The 8,895-nt window shown below is 45.4% G+C and overlaps 2 non-coding genes across 2 annotated transcripts; one reads left to right on the top strand and one right to left on the bottom strand.

Annotated features, from left to right (window-relative positions):
- Nucleotides 1–1,144: 1,144 nt before the first annotated feature.
- On the bottom strand, nucleotides 1,145–1,216 carry TRNAC-GCA (transfer RNA cysteine (anticodon GCA)). Its single transcript has one exon. It is a non-coding gene; the product is annotated as a tRNA-Cys (tRNA).
- A 6,518-nt stretch (nucleotides 1,217–7,734) lies between these two features.
- Nucleotides 7,735–7,806, top strand: TRNAC-GCA (transfer RNA cysteine (anticodon GCA)). Its single transcript has one exon. It is a non-coding gene; the product is annotated as a tRNA-Cys (tRNA).
- The last annotated feature ends 1,089 nt before the right edge of the window (nucleotides 7,807–8,895 follow it).

Raw genomic sequence — 8,895 nt, forward strand, 5'->3', positions numbered from 1 at the left:
CCCCCTCCTCCACACCCAAGGAATCACTGACACAGGACCCGTGTCTGTGTAGCCCACTGTCCTGAGGATCTGAAGATATCGCAAGGTTTCACGCCATGGAAAAGGACAGTTTAAAATTCAACATCTGATCTCAGGATTCCTAAAGGCCACAGAGCCCCTTGGTAAGTGCCTTACCTGTGATTTGGGCCTATGTCCTATCATCTTGCTGAAGTCAGCTTCCTCCTTATAGGTGTCCCTTTTTCTAGCTCGTGCCAACGTGCCACCCTCAGTCTCAATCCCTAAACTTTAAAATCCTTTAAGGGATTAGCACACTCCTTTTGTCTAGCTATCCTTATCGTTCATGTGACCATTTATTTCTTATTTATTTATGGCTGCGTTGGGTCTTCGTTGCTGGGCGGGGGCTTTCTCTAGTTGCGGGAGGGCTCGAACCAGGGTCCCCTGCATTGGCAGGCGGATTCCTAACCACTGCGCCACCAGGGAAGCCCCCGACCATTTCTTAATTTGACTCCTTTGCTCACCACAAACGGTTCTTGCTGAGCTCTGTCTTTCCTGTGTCTGGCATTGATTAGGACTCAAATATGTCTTAAGTAAGTGGATGATTCCATAACATCCACTGCTCTGATGTCTGTAAGCATCGTGAGGATAGAGTGAGGGGGCGGATCACAGAGCCCATGCCACTATAGAAAAGATGGATTAGGGACAGTGGTGTGTTCAAGCTGGCTTACGCCAGAGAGTCACTTGTTAGCATGTCTTCCCAACTCCATGATCAGTGATCTTATGTTTGTGGCTTGACATTGGATACGGTGAGATTATTTACACCATGAAATTGGAAAACACTACAAATCAGTGCTTTGTAGCAACAACCCCAAGAGCTGGTTGTTAAACACTAACCAGCAAGCGCTGATTTAGGGCAATGAAAACATGTAGAAACAAGCCTATGTAGAACAAGACCTGTGGTAAGTGAAATTAAAGAGTCAGGGTTGGAGGAACTTATCACTCTGGGGTTGTAGTGCTCAGTGACAGGGTTTTAAGTTACCCTGGACTTTTTCCCAGATTTGAGAAGGCTCGGTGTACTGCGGCCCGGGGTTAGGGAAAGGAGCAGAGCCTTCAACACCAGCTCCAACTAGCAAAAGTGAAGGACAGCAGGGGGCACCTGGATTTGAACCAGGGACCTCTTGATCTGCAGTCAAATGCTCTACCCCTGAGCTATACCCCCTGATGTAGATACAGGCCTTAGTACTACCTTATACCTGTGCAGCCATGCCCAACATTCCTATAAATCTTTGCCACAGATACTCATCACGCTGGGCCTGCTGAAAGCTGCCAAGCTGGCCTCACTTTAATTTTATTTCCTTGATGCAAAATAAGAAACAGTTTCCCCCTCCCTGTAGCCACCTCCCTGCTCTTTCTGGAAAAGCACTGACACAGATATTTATAGCAGGAAGAGACTTCAGGGTCGCTAGTCTGTGCCCTTCGCAATGGGATCTGAAAACAGAGATTCAGGATTACTGGTCCCCCCAAGCACACACGGATCCTTACAGATACGCTCGGGACCTGAATCCATCCTCCTGACTTCGGGTTCAGGACCCTGTAATTAAACCAATGACTCTCTCATCTTCCTCTTGTCCCTATCTTCCATTCATCAGAAAATGTAAAGACTACATAATGGGAGCCTCTGAAGAAATTACTCGGGACCATCAAGGGGGCTAGAATGTGGGCTTAGCGGAGCAGAGTGCCATGCAGCTCAAGAACAACAGGGAAAAGCTAATGGGGACACTAGGATTTGATCTGGTTCGTGGACTGCACCCTTTGGGCCAGTCCTCAGATTTCCTGTGCTTCTTGGGAGCTTGTCAAACATTCAGATGCGATCTGGGGTTAGGAACAAGCTCCTCATAGAGGGTCGGGAGACCCCACTTTGAGGAACACCTGCCACAGATCTACATCGGCTTCTTCTGCGCCACCTGCAGGAAGACTTAGGTACTGAAACAACCAAGAAGGGGATGGGTTAGGAATTGTATCACTTGCCGCAGGGTCAGCCAGAGCTGGTGGGAAGAGGCAGGATGAAAACCAAGGACCACGATCAGACTGCTCATCCTCTGAAATCTGTTCTAGACCCGTGGTTCTTAATTTTAGGGCGCATCAGAATCATCTGGAGGGCTTGTTAAAACAAAGATGACTGGGCTCCCCCTGAAAGTTTCTGATTAGCAAGTTCTCAGGTAATGCTGATGCTGCTGGTCTGGGGCCATGCTTTGAGAACCACTACTCTAGATCCATGCATCTGTGACCAGGCCCTTTCACACTCGCAGTCACACCCAGGGCGCCTGTTCACCATTGCTCCTTCTGTGGGTTTACCGAGCACTGTGCCTCTACTCCACCAAAGACGTGTGTCCTGAGACCCTCTCCCTTTCCTCCCAGTGCCTGCCGGGAGCCCCGAGGGTGGTCTTCTTTGTCCTGGGTTAGCCCTCTTCCCAGTTTACCATTTAGGAAGCTAAATCTTAAGAAGCTTCTGCCCCCCTCCCCAATATGGGGAAAACTCATTCAAGCAAGTCAAGGAGCAGACCCACCTCTTCCATCCAGAGCAGCACAATTTGAGCTGAAGATCCCAGTTTGTCTCAGAAAAATCCAGCCCCAGGGGGTTGTGTTATTACTCCCGTATCACAGATGAGGAAACAGAGGACAAGAGGGTATCTTCGGCCCCACAAAGGAGAGTATCCAGGTTGGAACATGGAAGCCTGGAGTTCTCTAGAGATGCAGCCACGTCCTTGACTTTGGAGGTTTCTTGGAGCTTTTATTCAACCTTCATCTCTTAGGGTCCTACTGTGTGCTGGGCACTGTGTTACCCTCAGCAGAAGCTGAGATTTCAGTGCTCTTTGAGGAGAAGAAATGGGCACACATGTGCAACACATGTTTCTGAGCACTTGGCCATGAGCTGGAAACTGTGCTGGGCTCCGGGGATACCGGGTGAACGGTATCAGCTCCGGGAAAAGTGGGCAGTTCCATTCTTACTGATAAAATTCCACGCAGCAGTTTCTGATCGTCTCTGATTTTAGAGAAGAACGTTTCTCCAAGAGGCATTTTACAACTTGACATTTTACAACTGCAGTGCCTCGGTGTTACCTGAGGTTTTTATTTTCTCCCTCTGAGCTCATGTTCACTTTCTCAGACATCTTCGTGAGGAACAGTAGCGAATAAATAAGGTGGATGTGAATTTGAACCAGTGTCCTCTTGATCTGTAGCCAGAAAGTTTTGCCTCTGAGCTACAAGCCCTCTCATGTCAACAACCCCTAGTGGGTACCTTTTACTCTTGACACCACTTTCAGACTCCAGGAACTCACTGCTGCTTCTGTGTGTCTCAGGAGCAGGAAGCCTTTTGTATGGGTTGAATTGTGCCCCCCAAAGGGTATGTTGAAGTGCTAACCCCGGTACTTGGGAAAGTGACCCATTTAGAAATAGGGCCTTTGCAGATATTATTAGTAATTAGTTAAAATGAGGTTATAGTGGATTAGGGTGGGTCCTAATCCAATGACTCGTGTCCTTATAAAAGGAGAAGAGACGGGCACACAAACAGGAAGAGGGCCGTGTGAAGACAGAGGCAGAGATTGGAGTCATGCAGCTACAGGACAAGGAACACAGGATTGCCGGCTACCCCCAGGAGCTATCATTTTAGCATCCTGGCCACAGAAATGGGAGAAATGGGAGTGAATACACAATTCTGCATTTCCACACTGACAAATATTGGCTGCTAAGAGTGCTTGCGTGAGTTTTTGAAATGAGAGAGATTAAAACATTTCTTCAAAAGGCTGAGAAGACCCATTTCTATGGCCTTGAGGCACAAGTGGAATATCTCAGGTGTACAAATATTTTGACTACCCAGAATCTATCACTCCAGGGCTTTAATACCATGCTTTTTCATTGTTTGGTTAAGAAGACCTGTTTGTGGAACAATAATTCAATAGTTGTGTTTAGCTGATTCCCTGTCCATGATGATTTTGTTCATTCACGGTAGAGACAGGAACTAATGGTGTGTTACTAGGCATATGTGAAAACCACATCCAAATGCTACAGAAGAATCTAAGGAAATACCTCCCAAAGCCAGAGTGGACTAGGAATACGTTCACTGCTCTCTCCCACGTTGGTGTACTCAACTCCCAGGTTTAAGGACCACGTGTTTGTCAACCTCATATCTGAGTGATTGTGGAGAGCAGTCTTTAGTGAGAAATTTGAGTAACCATAGTTATCTGCCAGGATCACCAAACACTTGCTACTATACCTTATGATCTTTAAGTTATCATGACTTAACAGAAATAAGGAATATGAAATGAAATCATCAGATTTGGAAATCTGACCTATGGTTCAAGCTAGCTGTCATTAAGCCAGATAAAGATAATTTGGTGAAAGATTGCAAATGGTATCATGCCTCTCTCCATGGAAACAACTGTTACTCATCTTAAAATATTATATGTTACTTTTTCTTTTGATGAAAACAAATCAATCTATCTTTTTTTAAGAAATAGTATGTGTCTTTTGTGTTAAACCCTTCCCTTCCCTGAGAGTATAAAGATAGTCTCCTTTTTTTTTTTTTTATGAAAGAAGTGGAAAATTTTATTTGAGCCAAATTTGAGGAATATAACCTGGGAACAGCATCTCGGAAAGTTCCAAGAACTGTTCCTGAAAGTCTCCTTTTTTTTTTTTCAGTACGCAGGCCTCTCACTGCTGTGGCCTCTCCCGTCGCGGAGCACAGGCTCTGGACGCGCAGGCTCAGCGGCCATGGCTCACGGGCCCATGTGGGATCCTCCCGGACCGGGGCACGAACCCGTGTTCCCTGCATCGGCAGGCGGACTCTCAACCACTGCGCCACCAGGGAAGCCCAAGTCTCCTATTTTTAATTCAAATAATTAAAAAAATTTTTTTCACATTTAGGTCTTTAATTCATCTGGAATCTACCTTTCTGTGTGGTGAGGGTTTTTAAGTAGTAGTAGTTGTTGTTGTTTTTAATATGGAAAACCAGTTATTTCAGTACCATTTGTTGAACAATTTGGCCCTTTCCCCGCTAGCTTGTAATTCCACTTTCATCATGTGTTGGAGAACCATCTAGTTATCATTCAACCAGGAAACCTTTGCGAGAGAAAAGGGATGCTATTCATATTGATGCTGGGACCACACGCATCAGCTGGGACTGTCCCAAGCAAATTAGGACATAGAATCACCATATTGGTCAGGGTTGTCCATAGAAACAGAACCACCAGGATGCATATAGTTATATATAGAAATGAAAGTGATTTATTATGAGGAATTGGCTCAGTGATTATGGAGTCTGAGAGGTTTCACCATCTGTCTTCTGCAAGCTAGAGGTCCAGGAAAGCAGGTGGTGTAGCTCCTTCCAAGCTTGGAGGCCTGAGAACCAAGATAGCCAATAGTGTAAGGTCTGGTCTGAGTCCAGAGGCTGGAGAATCAGGAGCGCTGAGGTTTGAAGGCAGGAGAAAGTGACGTCCCAGCTCAAGCAGAGAGCAGATTCACCCTTCCCCCACCTTTGTGTTCTGTCCAGCCCCTCCGCGGATTGCATGCCGCCCGCCCTATAGGTGAGGGTGAACTTCTTTGTCTGCGTGTTGATCCATTTCTTTGTTTAACGTTTATTCATCCATTTATACAACAAATAGTTCTGAGAGCTCAGTAAGCGCCAGACACACAGAAGAAAACAGATGAAGGGTCCGCTTTCCCGGAGCTTCCATCGCGGTGAGGGTGACAGATAATTAATAAAAATCTATATTGCTGTAATGCAGGTCATAAGAGGGACTGTGAGAAAAACAAAAACAGAGCAAAGGGCTGAAAAATGAGGGGGTGCAATTTAAACAAAGCGGCCAGAGGAGACCTTGCTGCTGAGCAGACTCTGGACGGAGCAGTGAGTGATGGGAAGGGGCCCCGGCCTGTGTCCAGGGAAAGGTGCCAGGCTCCAAGGTGGAGCGTGTTTCATGCTTTGGCAGAACAGCAAAGACCAGTACGGCTGGGGGCAAGCGCTGGGAACAAGAAAGGAAGGGGTTGGGGGGAGAAGCAGCCAGGGCCAGCTCCTGCGGGTTCCAAGGAGGATGGACTTGGGATTTCATTCCGAGCAGAGCAGGGAGCTGCCGAACCAAGCGGGACACAGAATCTGACTCACGTTTGAAAAGATCACGTTGGTGCCTAGTGGAAGTAGATGGACGGGGAGAAAGGAGACCTGTCAGGAGAGTGTGACAGTGGGTTTGGTGGGGCACAGACAGTAGGGCCTTGACCGCAAGTCCTGATGGTGTGCGGCCAGATGGGCTCAGATGCTGATACATCCTACCGAAGAGCCGGCATGACTTGCCGTGGGCTTTGGATGCAAAAGGGATGAATTGACAGTGGCTGGCGGGTGTCTGGCAGAGTCGCTGGGAGAATCGTGCCTTTACTTCGCTGGGCAACACAGTTGAGAGGTGGGGAGCAGGTTAAGGGTGAGAACTAATAATTTCTTCTTGCCCATGTTTGGTTTGAGAAGTGTACAGGATCTCTAAATGAAGATATCAAGTAGCAGACCCTAGCTCAGGAGAGAAGGTACCACAGGGGAGTCATCCTTCAACTTTGCATTCTTCTATTTCTCCCCGGGTTCATCTCCCTTCTTTCTCCTTCTGTGAGGCTCTGCTCCAATAAATGCTCTTGGTTCTGCACATCTGAAATGTCTTTATTTTGTCCTCTTGCTTGAATGTTAGTTTACCTGGGTTCAGAATTCTAGATTGGAAGTTATTTTTCTTCATATCTAAAAAATATTTATTTTATAATGTTATAAAATGTCAGTAAAGACAACTTTATTATTCAATTGCACTTCTCACCAAAGCATCAAATTTTTAGAAAATTTTGAAATACATGGTTCATGTGTATAAAAGGATATGTTTATCAGTGCTTAGTACTTTGGATTATAATTCTTAGCTACAACACATTTTTTAAGTAACACCCAAATAGTAAGGGAAGAAAGTACATAATTTAGAAACAATGAGAAAATATACATTTTGAACAATCCTTAGTAACTATGAATATCCTGGGTTTAATTCAGAATATTTATGTTTTTTAAAACCCTGTACAGCTGTACGCCTGAAACTAACACGTTGTAAATCAAGTCTATTCCAATATAAATTTTTTTTTAAAAAAACCTACATTTAACAGTGCAAACAGTACATTTGAGGCTGCAGAGATTGGAGATATGGTTTGAGTTTTTTACTTCCTTGGGGGGAAAAATGTGTTTTTTCCCTGCTAAAATATTGGGTTGTCCAAAACATTAGTTTGTAACATCTTATGGAGAAAACTGAACAAACGTTTTGGCCAACCCAATACATATCTGTCAGAGCTATTTAATTTTACTTTATTTATGTCTATATTTTCACTTATACAGGTTTTAGAAATAACATTTTCCTAATTATAATAAAGCAATAAAAATGTATAAATCCACAGGACAAAAAGCAGATGGATGAGGGATAATTAGTTTCACACAGAAGAAAAAAGGAAACAAACAAACAGCTGACATTCAGTCTGTAGAGGAACCACCCAACAAGAAGTAAGCACTTTTGTGGGAAATGAAGGGGAGGTTGGTGACCAGAGGGCGTTGCTGAGGGATGCAGTTCTGCAGGTTCTCACCAGCTCGCCGAGAACGGCTGATAATTGCAGTGTACAGCATACCTGGATATTGAGACATACTGACATGATGCAAGTTAAGAACCTGGAATCTGTGGCGGGGGTATAGCTCAGGGGTAGAGCATTTGACTGCAGATCAAGAGGTCCCCGGTTCAAATCCGGGTGCCCCCTGTCAGTTTTCTTTCCATCCTGCATCCACACAGGTGGTCACTGTAGACCTCCTCGGTACCGACACCCGCCCCTTGTTACATAGCTCTCTAAATTTGGCTACTTTCCTCTAGAGGGCCTTAGCAGACAGGACAGGAGAGGGGAGAAAAGGTAGGAAAGGTCATCTTCTGACTCAGGAAATGGTTGGAAGTTTTCCTCATCCAGAATTAGAGGTTTTGTCTTGATCCGAGGAGAAACGTGTGTGCTAGGTCAGTTCTCCCATTTACTATTTCTCTTTTCAAGTGAGTTAATAGGCAGGAAGGTCCAGGGAGCCAACTGAATTAGCAGTTGTGCCCCAGAGACCCTAAGGAGGGACTGGATACCCTTTATTTTAAAAACAACACATACTCTGCTCTTCCTCCCACCTCTTCCTACCCTGCAAGCACTAGCCGATCGGACAGACACGTCTGGGGGAAGACGACACTGGATGATTCTAAAGGGCATTTTGCCTAAACGTGTATGATTATCAAAGCCAGTGCCCTTTGCAGGGGCCTGAGAAGCTGCCAGGTGGGCAAGGAGGGAGAGGGTGGGAAGGAGACCTGGTGGGAAAGGTGTTCATCTGCCATGGGGCAGACCCCCGGCTTCGTGGAAGGCCACGAATACCCAGGTGGCTGGCTGAGTTACAGATCCAGATAGCATTATGGGTGGAAAGATGCTTTTTAGATAATAACAGCTCATAGGTAGATCATTTAAACATGGATCATGGGGCCTCTGATTCATAATCCAGGTAGTCCTACCTGCTATCACTTTAAAAAAAATTAATAGACATTGTTTTTTAGAGCAGTTTTAGGTTTACAGAAAAATGGAGCAGAAAGTATAGAGAGTTCCCCTCTACCCCTCACCTCAGCTGCCGCCTCCCGGTTGCCCGATCATTAACATTTTACAATAGTGTGACATTTGATAAAAATGGTGAATGAATATTGATACATTATTATGAACCGAAGTCCATGGTTTACTTTAAGTTTCATGCTTTGTGTTGTACAGTTTTGTAGAGTTTTGTGGGGTTTTGGCAAATGCATAACGTCATGTACCCACAATTGAAATACCACACAG

The sequence above is a fragment of the Lagenorhynchus albirostris genome, chromosome 8 (genome assembly GCF_949774975.1).
Source record: "Lagenorhynchus albirostris chromosome 8, mLagAlb1.1, whole genome shotgun sequence".
In the NCBI taxonomy this organism is placed as follows: Eukaryota; Metazoa; Chordata; class Mammalia; order Artiodactyla; family Delphinidae; genus Lagenorhynchus; species Lagenorhynchus albirostris.